Below are 16,627 nucleotides of genomic sequence, written 5' to 3' on the forward strand. Positions count from 1 at the left end.
ATGCATAAGTATTTAATGAATTATTATTTATAAGTAAAAAATTGAGTAAAATATAAATGTCCACAGAGCCGAGAAATGGCTATACAACAAATTATCACAGAACACTAAAACATTATACGGGGATTCAAAAGAATGAAACCCAAAGAATTTAAAGTACTAGTCACACATATTCTTAGTAGCATCATTCATAAAAGTGAAAACTGGGATTAGCTCAAATGTCATCTAACTAAGGAATGGATAAAAAAAATAGTGTGTACATGTGATGGATGTTCCTCAGCCATAGGAAGGAATGAAGTATTGCTCTATACTATGACATGGGTGAGTCTCACAAACATGCAAACTGAGAAAAGTTACATGCAAAAGCCTGCACATTTTCTTGCCATATTTGTATGAAATATTTACAACAGGCAAATCCAGAGTAACAGTCGAATTTATTAGTTGTCAGTTGGGAGCAGGGACAAAGAGCTAACAGATACAAGGAGTGGTTAATTTTATCCTCAATTCGACTGGGGATGATAGCATACCCATTTCATCCAACCACAGCATCATCCTATGGCCCATTCTAGAACAGAGACTTCCATGGCCTGGTAGCCATAGCAACAAAATAAACAGAACAAGACAGTGGTAGTTGTAGCTATGGTAGAGAAGAGTCACAGGAAACTCACCTGGAAGTCCCACCTTTTCTTCCTACCACCACTTCCTTCTCCACTAGTTGCGAATGATTTGGGAGGCAGCTTCGTTGAAGGTGGGATTCCAGGAAGCAGTTTCCGTGAGGTCCTCGTCCGTGATGGGCTGGGACTTTGTGAAGATGAAGCTGTTTTGGTGTTACCCACACTCCAATATATAATCCCTTGCCCACGCACTAAGTAAACCCACCAAATGCATTGATTTTAAGATGGACTCCTGTGGAGTCCATGCCTTGGTTTGTCATGTCTGCCCCTCTTGGATGAAAGGAAGCTTGTTCACATCTCCCCAGAAGTTATCACAGCATTGGGTAAGTGGTTCCCTATGGCCTCCCTGTCCTCCATAGCCTACTGAAGGCACGCTGAAGAACATCTAGATCTCCGGGAGTTTTGTGAGCTAATTCCTGTAATTCTCCCTTACCTATATTTACCCACAATTGTATCTGTATCTTATGGCTTTTCTTTCTCTGGAAAAAAATCTAAAACATACCATACTGCTTCTGCTGCTTGTGTGTGTGTGTGTGTGTGTGTGTGTGTGTGTGTGTGTGTGTAATGTTCTGGAATTAGTGTGGTAACTGAAAAGTGTACTAAAAGCCATTGAATTGTGCATTTGAAAATGAATCTTATGCTGTGTGAATAATATCTCAGTTTTAAAAATAATCAGTAGCTGAGTGTGGTAGTGTATACCCTCAATCAGGAGACAGAGCCAGGAGGATCTCTAAGTTTTGAGGCCAGCCTTGTCTACATTGCAAGTTCCACAACAGCCAGGACTAAGAGACCCTGTCTCAAAAACCAAAAACAGGCAGGCAGTGGTGGCACACAACCTTAATCCCAGCACTTAGAAGGGAGAGGCAGTCAGATCTGCAAGTTCAAGGTCAGCCTGGTCTACAGAGTGAGTTCCAGGACAGCCAGGGCTACACAGAGAAACCCTGTCTTGAAAAACCAAGAAAACAAAAAACAAACAAAAACAAAAAACAAAGAGAACTATAACTGCATGCTGATACAAAAACACAGTAAATGAAGCAAGCCTCTACACGATGTGAACAATGTGCTCCCCTTATGAAACAGGAAAGACAGATGTGCTTGTAACTGCATAGGAGAAATTCAGGAAGAGCACAGTCTGATCCACTATCAGAAGTTTCTACTAGAAAGAAAAATGCATTTGGGAACCTCAACATTTTACACTCTCAACTTGTTTTGAATTTCTTTACAGTAAGAAATGTATCACTTTCATAATTTCAGAATCAACAAAACAAAAACAAAAGCGTTCCAATGTAAATAAGCGAGTGAATATACAAACTGGATAAAGCAGAGGCAAGTCTCCAGGCTGTGATGGGAAAGGACGTGTAGCTTAGGGAGCGTCGCCCTGGCCCAACTCTGCCTTAAGGACCCTTGTGCTTTCAGAAAAGCCATCTGGCATCTCTCATCCACAGTTTCCTTGTCTGTCAAAGGAGGGCACAGGACCAAATGGCCACACGGGGATGCTTTCAGCTGAAGGATTCCACAAGCCATTCTCCTTCCTTGTTTTGTTGCCAAGGTTACTGGCAGCTCCATTCTTTCAGAACATATTTTAGACGAGACATCAAATATGGCCATGAATTTACACATATTCCAGAACCATAACCTTAAGGGAAAAGATCGTCAGCCTCATTGCTCAGCTGTCTGCTTAGCTGTGACCCTCTCTGCTCTATCCATTAGCCATGACATACACAGACCGTGTGGCTGATTGGAGGAAGAAAATTCTTGGACAATAAGATAATTGGCCAGACAGCTCAATTTTTTTGGTTGTTTTTGTTTAATACACTGAAATCTCATTTTCAAAAGCATGTTATCCTGAAATAATTTATTTTGCTTTCATCATGGGCATAACCTCTAAGCTGGCTTTTCATTAAATTCTGCTGGCCCTGGACAGACAAAGAAGATTTTTAAAAAGAAGGAAAGAGAGAGTAGAGAAATTGCCCTGGGGATTCTGGGATGCAAAGGGGGAGGGGTCGATTACATATCCTACCTGAATGAATAAACCTGGGTGAGAGAATGAAGGACACTTCTCATCCCTTCTCCATTGGTTTGTCAACTGCTGTGCCTAATGGCCAGCTTGCTGAGGTACATGGTGGAGACTGTGTGCATAACTGAAGAGTCAGGAAAGGATCCTGCAGTAGCTGTGGTTCCTGCTGCAACAGCTGGACCAACATCCTCAAGCACACTAGCTCAGAAAGTGTCAGCATCCTGTCTGGTCTCTTCCTCCAAGGGTGATGAGAGAAATACGGTAGAGAAAACACAGAGGCTGCAGCCGGGAACTTCTGAGCCCACATCCTGTCTCTGCCTATCTATGGTTTCTATGTGATCTTATAAAACTTACCAGAAACAAACGAACAATCAAAAAACCAAACTCAACCAATATTGACATGAAGATTAAACAGAGGAACATGTACAAAAAGCCTACAGCCCTTGAGCTCTTGCACAGAATGACTGGGAAGCATGCTAGCTTCTTGTCTCTGAAGGCCTTGGGATTTTGCCTGGACTGAGCCTCAAGACCCATGCTTATTTCTTAGAGTAGCACCCATCTTTTTTCTTACTAATTTAGTACTTTTAATACTGTTTCCCCCCTCTGCTTTTTTTTGATCCTGGGCTCCTCAAGTTTGCATTTCCCCTGGGGAGGGGTGTCACAAATCATTTAGCCATCTATCAGGAAGTGTCACTTTAGTCTGGTTCCTTTAAAACCACTTCCCTGTGCCTGAGACCAAGAAGACTTGACTCCAGGGATGGGGCGGGTACACATTATTACTCCACCCATTTTCTCACAGTCAGGCCTCCTGACTACTAAACTCCTGTTCCTTTCTAGGACAGAGATGGATGGCGGCTAGGCTGGCAGGTTCAGTGGGTAATCTGGCTCTTTGATTTGAAATGTGTGGAGACTTGACATTATTTCCCCCTTTTCCCCACCTCATTGCAAACCTTGAAGCTGTGACAAAAGGAATTCCATTTTAAATATCTTGTTACTCCTTGGCATATAGAAACCCCTGCATTGTATGTAAGATTCTAAAGGACTTTGAACGTTATAATTGAGTCTTCAAGTAGTTAAGGTGGTAGGCAAGGTGGTGCATGCCTATAATCTCAATACTTGGGAGGCAGAAGAGGAAAGATTACAAGGTCAGCTGGGCTGTATAGCAAATTCCGGGCCTATCTGGGCTACATGGCCTACTAAGGGGAGAGAGACAGACAGACAGACAGACAGAGAGGGGAGGAAAGAAAGGAAACATTTCACTATGCTTTCTGTCTATGTGTGGATAAAGGAATAAATACATGAGAGTTAGCTGTCTATACTATGGAAATTAAGTTCTGTTCTCTATCTCTCTGTGTACATGGATACATGTATGGCTGTGCATGCCAGAGTCAGGTGTCTTCCTTTTTTTTTTTTTTTTTTTTTTTTTTTGTTTGTTTTTTTTGTTTTTTGTTTTTCAAGACAGGGTTTCTCTGTGTAGCCCTGGCTGTCCTGGAGCTCACTCTGTAGACCAGGCTGGCCTCAAACTCAGAAATCCACCTGCCTCTGCCTCCCAAGTGCTGGGATTAAAGGCATGTGCCACCACTGCCCGGCTGTCAGGTGTCTTCCTTGATTGCTATATGCAACTTATTTATCTGTGTATGTATCTATTCATTCATTTATTTATTTATCTGTGTATGTATCTAGTCATTCATTTATTTATTTATCTGTGTATGTATCTATTCATTCATTTATTTATTTATCTGTGTATGTATCTATTCATTTATTTATTTATCTGTGTATGTATCTATTCATTCATTTATTTATTTATCTGTGTATGTATCTATTCATTCATTTATTTATTTATCTATGTATGTATCTATTCATTCATTTATTTATTTATCTGTGTATGTATCTATTCATTCATTTATTTATTTATCTGTGTATGTATCTATTCATTTATTTATTTATCTGTGTATGTATCTATTCATTCATTTATTTATTTATCTGTGTATGTCTCTATTCATTCATTTATTTATTTATCTGTGTATGTATCTATTCATTCATTTATTTATTTATCTGTGTATGTATCTATTCATTCATTTATTTTGAGATGGGGATCTCTCCCATCACCCTGAACTCACCAATTTGGCGAGACTGGCTGGACAGTGATTATCAGGGGTTCTCCTGTCTCTGTCTCCCTAGTATTGGATTATACACATGTGCCACCGCTCTCAGCCGTTTTTGTGGCAGCTGGGAATCCGGACTCTGTGTGGCAGCTACTTTCTGAGACAGCTCTCCAGCCCCAGCTTTATCTCTTCTTTTCAATTAATTAATTTAGTAATTCATTAACGTATACACATGAATGCTTATGTGGGTTTATGTGCACACCATGTGTTTGAGTACCTGCAGAGTTTAGAAGACAGTGCCAGACCCCCTGGAACTGGGTTACAGGTGGCTCCATGAGCTGCCTGACGTTGGTACTGGGAGCTGGATCCAGGTCCTTTGCAAGAGCAGTAATCTCTCTTAAGCTACCTAACCATCTCTCCGGCATCCAATATCGTCTTTCTTGTTTGTTTTGGGTTTTATTTTGCTTTGAGACAGAGGTTCTCTACATAGCTCTAGCTGTCCTGAAACTCACTCTGTAGATCAGGTTGGCCTCAAAGTCAGAGAGCTGCTGCCTCTCCCTCCTGAGTACTGAGAATAAAGGTGTATGCTATCACATCTGGCTTAGAGATAGGTTAACTTTTACCCTCAAATGATCAAATAGGTTTACATGGGTATCATATGCAGATGAGAGAAACTTACTTATATACCCTATATCTCTATAGCAGTTGTGTATATAACAGCCAGCCCACTCTCTTCCCACCATCTATTCCTGTTTGTATATATGCATGTGTGGAAGCAGGGGTCTACTACACGAGTGGGTATGAGTTTGGAAGTCAGAAGACAACTTCGTGTCTTGTTCCTTCTCAAGTGCCAGCCACCTTGTGTTTTAGGAGGCTAGGCCTCCCCCTGGCTTGAGTTCTACCATTAGGCTTGGCTGACTGACTAGTGAGCGCCACAGATCTGCCCGACTCAGACTCCCCAGTGCTGGGATTATAAGCACAAACCACTGTGCCAAGATTTTTAAACACGGTGTAGTGGGGTGTAGTGGTTTAAATATGCTTGGCCCATGGGAAGTGGCATTATTGAGATGTGTGGCCTTATTAGAGGAAGTGTAGCCATTTTTAGAGGAAGTGTGCTACTGTGGGGTTGGCTTCGGGGCGCCTGTGCTCAGGCTCTGCGCAGCGAGGAATGAGAGTCTCCTCTGGCTGCCTTCTGATCAGGATGGAGAACTCTCAGCAATGCCAACATCCTGTCTGCCTGCAAGCTATGATACTTCCTGTCATGATGGTGATGGACTGAACCTCTGAAACTGTAAGCCAGCCCCCAATTAAACGTTTGCCTTTGTAAGAGTTGCCGTAGTCAGAGTGTCTCTCTTCATAGCAATGAAACCCTAAGTAAGACACATGCATTCTGAGAATCGAACTCTGTCCTCATTTTTGTATGGAAAGCGCTTTATATACTGAGCTATCTCCCTAGCCCCCAGCCTACTTTCTTTTTCTTTTTTTTTAAAGATTTATTTATTTATTATGTATATGAGCACACTGTAGCTGTGCAGATGGTTGTAAGCCATCATGTGGTTGCTGGGAATTGAACTCAGGACCTCTGCTCACTCTGGCCCCGCTCACTCCAGCCCAAAGATTTATTTATTGTTAAGTCTTCAGATGCAGCAGAAGAGGGTGTCAGATCTCATTACAGATGGTTGTGAGCCACCATGTGGTTGCTGGGATTTGAACTCAGGACCTTCAGAAGAGCAGTCAGTGCTCTTAACCACTGAGCCATCTCACCAGTCCCCTAGCCTACTTTCAAGTGATATGCCACTCCTTGGTCTTTTGCTCATCACTTTCCTATGTTGCTTATTGATGCAGAAGCCAGGTCAGCCTGGATAGAATGGGCCTTATATGTTTGAGGAGTTTCCAGGTTGTATGTCTGACTGCTCAGGATACAGGATGTGGTGTGTCCATTCACTGGAAGCCATGCCAGGCTCAACAGAATTTAGATATAACGCTGTCAAGGATATAACTATTACATGATAGGCATATGGTATAAATGATCTTCTGTCCTGACCACTGGAGCAGCCATAGACATGGGCATTCAGTCACCCAAGGGCGAAGGAAGTCATATGGTAAGCAAATAATTTTGTATCAAGATCATCATGCAATAAATAGCACAAAGGATCTTTTGAATTCACGGAGTTTAGACTGTAGGGAAACTCCAGGCCTCTGGCAGACGCAGGAGTGTCTTTTTTAGGAAAGATTGTGGTCAACGGAAGTAGGCAGGATCCCTTCAGCTCTGGCTCCTCTCCCTGCTGAGGAAGCGCAGTATTTCTAGGAGGTAGCTGTGGGTTTTCCCCAAACAGGGCATCCTTGTAGAGAGTGATGCTTTGTCCCGGAAGAATGACAGCAGCTCTGCCTTCAGTCCCGGAGCATTCTCAGACAGATCATCCTAAGGGTTCAGCCGGGCCACTGGGAACAACACTCAGCACTTGTTCTTCCAGACAGGTCATGGCCAGGATCCAGAGTCTTGCTGCAGAACAGCTGACACGGTTTTAACCTGCTGGAGCTTGTGAATGACCTGGCCAGTGCATGCCGACTGAGTCAAGCTTCAGCACTTGAAGCATAGCCTACGCAAGAACGCACCATGTTGTTCCATGTGTCAGAGAGACCTGGAAACCCATATACATCACCTCTGTTAGGAAAAGAGCAACTGAGTCACAAGAACTATGAGAATTTCCAGTTATAGCCGGGAAACAGGCTGGGTCTAGATTTGGGCTTAATTGGAATGAAATTGACTATGCAGAGAGTAAGAACTGAATCACGTAAAATAACATTTCCTATGTATCACGCACTATTTGTTCAGATTCATGTATGTTGCATGCAGGGTACCTGCTTCCTTTCATACAGCACAGAGGTGAGTTGCAGGAGCATTCAGACTCTTTCATTTGGACTCCTGCAGAATCCTAAGGTCAGTGTTATAGTGTGACTTATCTTGTGTGCCTGGCCTTTTCCTTAAAGGATCCCCAGTAGCTAGTCAACTGGCCCTTTAAGAATTCTTAGCTATTAGAAGAATAGCTTGGCCCTGTGACCTTCAGTGTTGGTTGCCTCTTGGGTTTCTGGGAACAGGATAGGTTGTGTGTGTGTGTGTGTGTGTGTGTGTGTGTGTGTGTGTTGAGTGGCTGAGTGAAAAGGGGGTTTGGGGTAGCAGGCTGAGAAGAGAAGGCAGTTGGTATAGAAAGTATGCTTAGGAGACAGTTGAATAATGAGAAGCAGAGCTGAGCAGATAGGCTAACAGTTGTTACGTAACCGTTGTTATGGTTTGGAGCTGCCAGTATTGGGAAAACTGGGAGAAGGGACTGTTTTAAGCAGACTGTTAGGAGCTGACGAAGGTATGGTTGGGAGAAATGTTTGAAGGGACTGGGCTGGAAACTGAGAGGAAGGCTGGCAGGGAGCTAGGAGAACTGGTTGCTGTTATAAAATAACCATTTAACAGTGTGTCTGGCCCTTGGGCAGGCCCTTGCGAACTCAGGCTTTAACCATCAGAACTGAGTCAGCCAGGATCTTAGGAGACAATGCCAGGATCTTAAGAGATATCTCTCAAGTTCTTTGTGCAGTGATTACCACTGTAAATGTTAATACTCCCGTTTCCCCCAGCCTCATGAGGCTGCATTTACTTAACCTTGTTCCTTGCTTAGGTCACTCTACCTTTCCCATGTGTGGCTGTCCTAACCTTAACAAGTCCTTAACCATCTTCCCCAATCTCACATAACCCTCACTCCCGGGAGAACCTCCTCTGCAAATGTAACTCTGCCTAGCCTCATCACCATCTCTTTTTCTCTCTTGTCCACTCGCCTACTAAGCCTCTTCTGCTCTCTCTGCACACTTACTTGATCCATCCGTTTTTGCTCCCCTCTTCTGTTCTTCATCTACTGTTCCTTCTCCTTGACTCTTCTCTCAAGCAGACCTCTGCTTTGACTCTTCTTTTACTGAGTGGACTCAATACTCTTTTAGGAACCAAATATGCTTTAAATTTGGGCAGAGTGGAAGCTCAGGCATCAGATGAATGAATGATCCATCGCATCAGACATAGAGTATAAAGGGAACTGAAGGCAGCGTATCAAGTGGAATAGCACGAGAACACGACAGTCACAGACTGTACCAATCCACAATGTTCTAGGCAGAGGGAAAAAGGCATAGGTTTCAGGATCTATAAATAAAGGCAGAAAAAGAGATCCCAGATGGGCCCGGGTGAGGGCCGCAGAAGAAAGATTCTCAAGCTACTCAAGGAAAGGGTCAAGTCTCCATTGCAGGGTGCATGAGACATGCCCTGTAGATAAAGGAGAGAATGAGGGCTGGCAAGCTTGTCTGGCAATCTTAGAGAGGCTATCAATGGTGGCCATTCGATTTCTTTGAATTCTGCCTCTACCTTCCTACCAATTCATCATTACCAAAAGTGCGTGCATGCATGTGTGTATGTTGTAAGATGGTATGCACAATTATAACTGTGCTCTATAGTTGTGTACAATTATTGTCACTCAAAAATAAAAAATTAGCACACACCTTTAATCCCAGCACTTGGGAGGCAGAGACAGGCAGATTTCTGAGTTCAAGGCCAGCCTGGTCTACAGAGTGAGATCCAGGACATCCAGGGAGGGCTACACAGAGAAACCCTGTCTCGAAAACCAAAAAAATAAATTAATTACTTAATTAATTAAAACACATTAAAATGATGAAGTAGAGAAACAGAGCTTTCAACTCCGCTCTTTCCTGCGAGATCAAGAACAGACTTGGCTCGCACATTGGTCACCCTAGGGCTCTGCGGTAAGGGAATTCACTCTGCAAGTGGGCTTCTCCATCAACAGACAAATCATTGAATTCTGTTGATTTGATTTCCTCGAAAGACAGGCCACCTTGGTCAGTTACAGGCTGGTAGTTTAGCCTTATAAGAACCTTGAGTATCGTTCTCACCCTAACGCATTGGTTTCAAAAACTGAAACTCAAGAGGCTTAAGAAAGTGAGGGAGAAGGCAGGTTCAAGTCTTTAAAACCAAGTACAACTCCATACAGGAATAAATCACAAACCACAGAACAGCAGTCTGTTAGACAGAGACAATTAAATGAACTATGCCTACCAATTAATTGCCATTAGGTGCTACTGACCAATATCTCACTTGACATTTTCCTAAGCAGAAACTGGATCAGATTATGTAACAAAATAAGTATTCTTCCAAAATAATTTCCTTTACTGTTGTTACTACTACTAATACTACTTCTACTACTGTTGCTGGATGTATATATGGTGTGGGGGGTTGCACATGTGCCACCATATGTGTGTGGAGTCAGAGGACAGATTTGTGGAGTTAATTTGTTCCTTTCCATCATATGAGTTCTGGGAATCAAACTAAGATCACCAGGCTTGCACGCACTGAGACATCACACACACACACACACACACACACACACACACACACACACACACACTTTCTCTCTCTCTCTCTCTCTCTCTCTCTCTCTCTCACACACACACACACACACACACACAAATACACATGTGCATGCACATGCACACAAACACACTGTCTTGAGTTAAAATGCTTCTTGGGGCTCTGGTGTTAGAAATGAAATGGGTCTGGGATCCCAAGAAGGTGACCTCAGAATCTGAAGTATTTCAGCATGACAAAAATTTTGCCTGTGTAGAAGGGTTCATAACTATGCCAAATCCAACCAGCCAGTACACCCATCAGGGGTCCATACTCTGGATGGTTGGAGCTCAGCCTCACATTCTTTTTTTATTCATTTATTTATTTTAAAGCAGATCTAGAATGTTCTTTAAAGTGTCTTAAAATCCAGAGTAAAAAATATTTCTTAAATAACCCTTTGTCCTACGATCCCTTATAAGAAAATGACATTGTCTGAGACAAACATATCACTTAAAAAACACAAAAGCAGAATACTGAGGAAGCAAATTACTCCACTAAATCTTTAATTTAGTAGCATAATAGGACCCCTAATCTTTGCATCTGGTCTATTGGCGAATGGGACCTGAATGTGGAGGATCAAACCTGTAGATCTGTCCTTGATGCTGTGCTAAGGTATCTAGACTGTTATCAATGGCACACAGGCACCCTAAAATACAGTTTGCTCATCCCATTGGGGCTCAGTCAGCCTCACATTCGTATGCTGCTGGTTAACTTAAAGCAGCACAGTTGATAAGCAGAAAACAATTCGAGCACTGAGTGTCAACTTGAGTGCATAGTTTGCTGCTGACCCTGGAAGGATTTGAATCTCTGCGATGCAGCTTCTTTGCAATTGTTTAAAAATGAAATTTTTGCCTTATTTAACTCTTTGATAGAAAAGACAGTGTATTTCTTTTACATTTACTCAGTGGGAGAAATGGTTCAGCAATCAAAGAGCGCTTGCTGCGCTGCTACAAACGGCCTGAATCCCGTGTTGCGCGCATGTCAGATGGCTCCAGCTCCACGGGGGTCCTACACTCTTTTCTGGCCTCCTTTGGGCACCCATACACATATGCCAGAAACATGGACACACATGCAGGTGAATCGTTAAACCAAGAAACAATATTTCCTTAAGCCAAGTAAATAATAAACATGTTTATTTGTTTAGATAATTTTATTGTGTGTGTATGGATGCTTTGCTTGCTTGCTTGGCTGTTTGTATGTGCACCAGGTGTGTTCCCGGTTCCCTCAGAGGTCAGAGGACGGTGCTGGAACCCTAGAACTGGAATTACAGTTATGAGCCACCGTGTGGGCGCTGGGAACCAAACCTAGATCTTCTTGCAAGCACAACAGAGTGCTTTTAGCCACGGAGCCATCTTTCCAGCTCCAAGTTTGCGTCTAAACAAGAATTTGTTTTTCATGAAAAACACCTACAGAAAATTCATCTACGGTATTTGCCTCTTTCCTCTGCCCAAATAAACATATACTTGATATCCATTCATCCGAAGCATATACATAATATGTGTGCATCAATCTGTAATCTACCCCAGGTACTGCTCAGGCCTTGCTGTTGAACGGTTTTTGAATGCATCAGTTCAGCCTGCTTGATGGTAAGGCGAAGAATTCAAGGGACTCTTTCTGACTAACTTTATTTTGATGTCCCTCTTCCCATTTGGAGTAGAAAAATAACAGACGCACATTGTGAAAAGACTCACATTCCGGCTGTCCTAGGAAGTAAGAAGCCCCAACGATCCCACCCCCGGGCTAACAGCTATTAATAGCATGGTACATACTCTTTCATTTCCTTTACTCATATACTAACACATGTTGTATTTCCACATATTTTATATAAATGGCATCTGCCAGTGCATACTGTTTGACCATTTTTTGTTTGTTTGTCACTTAACAGCTCAACTATTTTTGTTGGGACCTATAGACTAATCTTAGCCTTTCGACAGACGAAAACACCTACTTTACAAAAACAGAATATATGTATACTATTTTACCAATGTGTGCCTTCATGAAAGCAAGGTCCAGGTGAGAAACGGGTGCTATTGTGGGCCAAAGAGATGACTTAGCAGCCAAAGGCACCTGTCTCCAAGCTGGCTAACTTGAGTTCTATCTCTTGAACCTGCATACACATACACTATGGCAAGCACACAAACACACACACACACACACAGAGAGAGAGAGAAAGAGAGAGAGAGAGAGAGAGAGAGAGAGAGAGAGAGAGAGAGAGAGAGAGAGAGAGAATGTAGCAAGAATGAAAAGGAAACTGATGATATTGACATTGCTATCTATGATACCAGTCACCATTTCTGGGAGAGAAGGCTCAAAGGAGATTATTAGTTGCTACTGCAAAACACTAAACTGTAGAAACTAAGATTTTGAAAAACAATTAGGCAATTAGATATGCCTTTCGAATGAACAGCCAATAGACAGAAGCTGCAACGAGGAGTACTGGAAAGTATTGGAAAATACCTTCCCGCGGACCTGCCTTTAGGTGGTAGGATGACAGGCCCAGGCATTTTAACAGCTTGCTATCAGCTAGAAACACGCTTCTCAACACCTCTGCTCTGAGCTGTTAAAGCTTCTCATTTAGTGAGAAACACAAGACAGATGATTCAGTGTGCCCGGCAAGGCAACTCATTAACCCATCAAAGGCCTTTCTTCTTGATCTGGGGAACCCATAGAGGAAAAAAAGTAATCCTTAACAAGAAATCATGCCTGCTGGAGGGAACACACACAGACCAGGTTCAATATGGGCTTTCCTCTCCCATCTGGAATGACCAGTTGGCCCTTGAAATCACACAGATTTCCAACAAGAATTGATCCTGCCTGGGGGCCAAATAAGCCCACCCACCCCGCAGCTGTCTGGGAAATGGGAAGCCATCTATGTGCTAGGACACACTCGCAGAAGGCAGTGAGGCAAATGAGGCAAAGTCCAGGACTTTGGACGTCCACAAAGAACCGAAAGAACAAGCCAACCCGTGCCAGAGCAAATCTGACAGCTCTTATAAACAGCTGAAGAAACTGTTTGATGGCAAATAGAATCCATCTTCTCAGCTGAGCCCCCCAAATCAGCATCAGGCCAGGGAGCACCTGAAATCTGGCCTGCTAATGCCTCCACGCCATAGACCTTGGGAACAGGATCTGTTATCTTCTTGCCTGTGATTATGGGGGTTACTGAAGGTAGGTAGCTACAGGGAAGATAAATGTTTCGGAGCACTATTCTGTTACTATTTTCGCAAACACCTCCCCTATCCTTCTTGTGTTTTTCTTCCATGGGAAAAAAAAGTTTAGATCCTACTGTAATCTTTGGTTTGAGAATCTCCCTTCTTCAGCTGAGAAGTTTAACAGTACCAAGTATTTAGAAGTCAATTATACCCACTCGTGTTTTGTATGTGCCATTAACACAGGTTCCAACAAGCAGATTGCTAGAAGGTTCGTATACTCTCTCAATGCAATACTCTGGAAGGAAGGACGCGGGTTTGGAGGCCAGGAGGGGTATACCTGAAGTTTCTTCAGCTGTTTATAAGAGCTGTCCAATTTTTTCAGAGACTGTATTTTCATCAGTGCTTATATTAGTAATTATTAGAAAAAGCATTTGTTCCACTTTGCCCTACATTTCTCTAGGTTTGTGCCTGTGTTTTCAGTATGATAATGAATGGCATCTACTCAAATGTGCTCTGGTTTAGCTGCCATGAGATTATGTTACAAAAAAATGATGGGGTGCTTCAGTATGAGGCACGGGTGGAGATTATTGAGAGACTTTCTAACAGATTTAAGCACTGCCTAGAGTGGAAAGAAAGCAGCTTAGGTAAAGAAAGCACATTCCCGGGACTGGAGAGGTGGCTCAGCGGTTAAGAGCACTGACTGCTCTTCCAGAGGTCCTGAGTTCAAATCCCAGCAACCACATGATGGCTCACAACCATCAGTAATGAGATCTGATGCCCTCTTCTGGTGTGTCTGAAGACAGCTACAGTGTACTCATATATATAAAGAGAAAGTATATACCCATGGGTGGGCGTGGCTCCCGTGAGAAGTATGCACTTAGAATCTTACCATTAGCCATATATATGACTTTGGTTACCTTGGCCACAAGGATTCTCAGAGGTACTTTTGGAGAGGAATTGGGTAAGATCAGAGGCTGGTATGGTAAAGCCACAGTCACTAGGTTTGCATGAGGGAGTTAAGGCTTGTTTCATAAGTAGGAAGTTTATAGCGCTGTGAGATCACCAGACTATTGCAGGTTTACATCCGAGTACGAATAAGGCCATATCTATTTGGTCCTTAATCATGGTTCCCTGATATTTTAATATTAATAATGTATTTGTGCCAGGTGGTGAGGTGCACTCCTTTAATCCCAGCACTGGGGAGGCAGAGGCAGGTGGATCTCTGAGTTCGAGGCCAGCCTGGTCTACAAATTGAGTTCCAGGACAGCCAGAGCTACCTAGTGAAACCCTGTCTCGAAAAATCCAAAACCACATCCCCAAAATGCATTTGCTTATTCTGTGTCTGCTATAGAGTCATGGCTCCTGGGTCAAGGTGTAGTGGTTCCCGGGTGGGGGTCGGCTTTGCAGGGGCTGGGCCTTGCCTTGCACCTCGTGGGGGCAGCCGTCCTTGTTTCTGCCGCTGCACTGTATTCTTTAGGATATCTGGGCTGTGAGTTGCATTTCAGCACAGGAATGCTGGGATTACAGATTCATGTCACACCCCTGGCTTTTTATATAGGTTCTAGGGTCTGAATTCGGGGTGTCAGGTTTTCAAGACTAGCACCTTTACCTGTTGAGTGCTCCCCCTGGATGTATTTGAACATCCTTACTTGAAATATGTAAAAGGAATATTTCTGTGAAAAAAAAACCTTCAAGGCACATGTATTTATGCTGGATTTATTTATTTATTTAAGTGTTAGGCCTACATGCAAGTCTATGCACCACATGCATGCCTGTGCGCCACATATATGCCAACAGTACCCACACATGCCTGGTGAAATGTTCAAGCTACTTTTAGCTAAAAGAAGGAAGTTACAGAACTATATACATCTGACCGTGTCTGCAGAAGCGTGTGTCATGGCTTGCTCCACGAAGCAGCTGGCTTCTTCCATTGTTTCTTCCTCCAGACCCCATTCCACAAACTCATACTAAATAAACATCAACCTAAATACTTAAGTGCTCACTGCAGTAAGAGATTAAGGGATACAGTTTCTCCCTTAATCTTCCTATTATACCAGATACAGTTACTTTACTAAGACTCACAGATACATTCTCCAGGTGTCACAAGATACAATGTACCCTGTTGTGTCTCATCTATATTGGAAGAAGATTCACAAGGCCACTGACTGGGATTATCTTGGAAGAGTGAGTGCAGCCGCCTGCCTTCTGTATTCTAATCCATATGAATATATTGCTTACCATTTTAAAAATTAGTTCTAAAGGAATACATGCACAATTCATTTGATTTGTGCAGAGAGCAGTTTGGTGTGAGAGAACCAGCTCTCTGGTATTATTCCTGTTCTTTGGAGCGGGTATAACCTGGTCGACTTTATCTCCCAATTATCAGGCTAATTGAAGAGGGAAGTTTGCGGAAATAGAGGAAATATAGCCTGTCCTTTCCATGGCCATTTTAACCCAATCAGCTCAACAGATACATGAACTGTTTCCTCTAAATGTCACTGGAAGTAGATTATAAAAACATAAACCAACTACTTAGAAAGGAGAGGTGGGGGGACTTTAACTTATTTTTTTTCCTTTCCTTTCTCTGATCTAGCATGTAGGATGAGGGCAGACCCAAAAGGCCGAGAGACATATGAAGAGTCCAGGAAATCCCTGTGTGGAGGCCATGGGTCAGACTGTACCATTTCCATTTTCAAGTGCTACAAAATGTGGCGTCCACTTCTGATTTTAGAGTAGAACAGTGAATGAAGAAAAGGAATAAAAAGTGGAGTTGGCTCTTCTTGGTGGGCACACACGTTGACTCCTCTTCTTCCTCTCCTCTCTTGACCTCACTTCCGCACCCAGTCACCAATTATCCTTGAAGACTTCACTGCAGGTCCTCCTGTTCCTCCCTCCCTCCCAGTTTCCCTCCTCCTCCTCCTCCTCCTCCCTCCCTCCCTCCCTCCCTCCCTCCCTCCCTCCCTCCTGTCTCCCCTCAGTCCCGTGAAGACCGAAGCACTCTTCCTTCTGTCTTTGTTCTCTGCCACCCACTCTCACGAATGAAGGTTGTGTTTTGTCATTTGTCCCAGTTCCCATTGCCACTTGCCAACTAGATCATAACTTCACTCACAGTAGAGACATACAGTGGGTCCTAAAAGAGGTTTGCTTAATGAACAAAATGTAGAGATGTTTCGGTATGTCTTCATATCCCAGGATGTTAGCACAAACCTCACATTTACCTTCTGGTGTGA

The sequence above is a fragment of the Apodemus sylvaticus genome, chromosome 12 (assembly GCF_947179515.1).
Source record: "Apodemus sylvaticus chromosome 12, mApoSyl1.1, whole genome shotgun sequence".
Lineage (NCBI taxonomy): Eukaryota > Metazoa > Chordata > Mammalia > Rodentia > Muridae > Apodemus > Apodemus sylvaticus.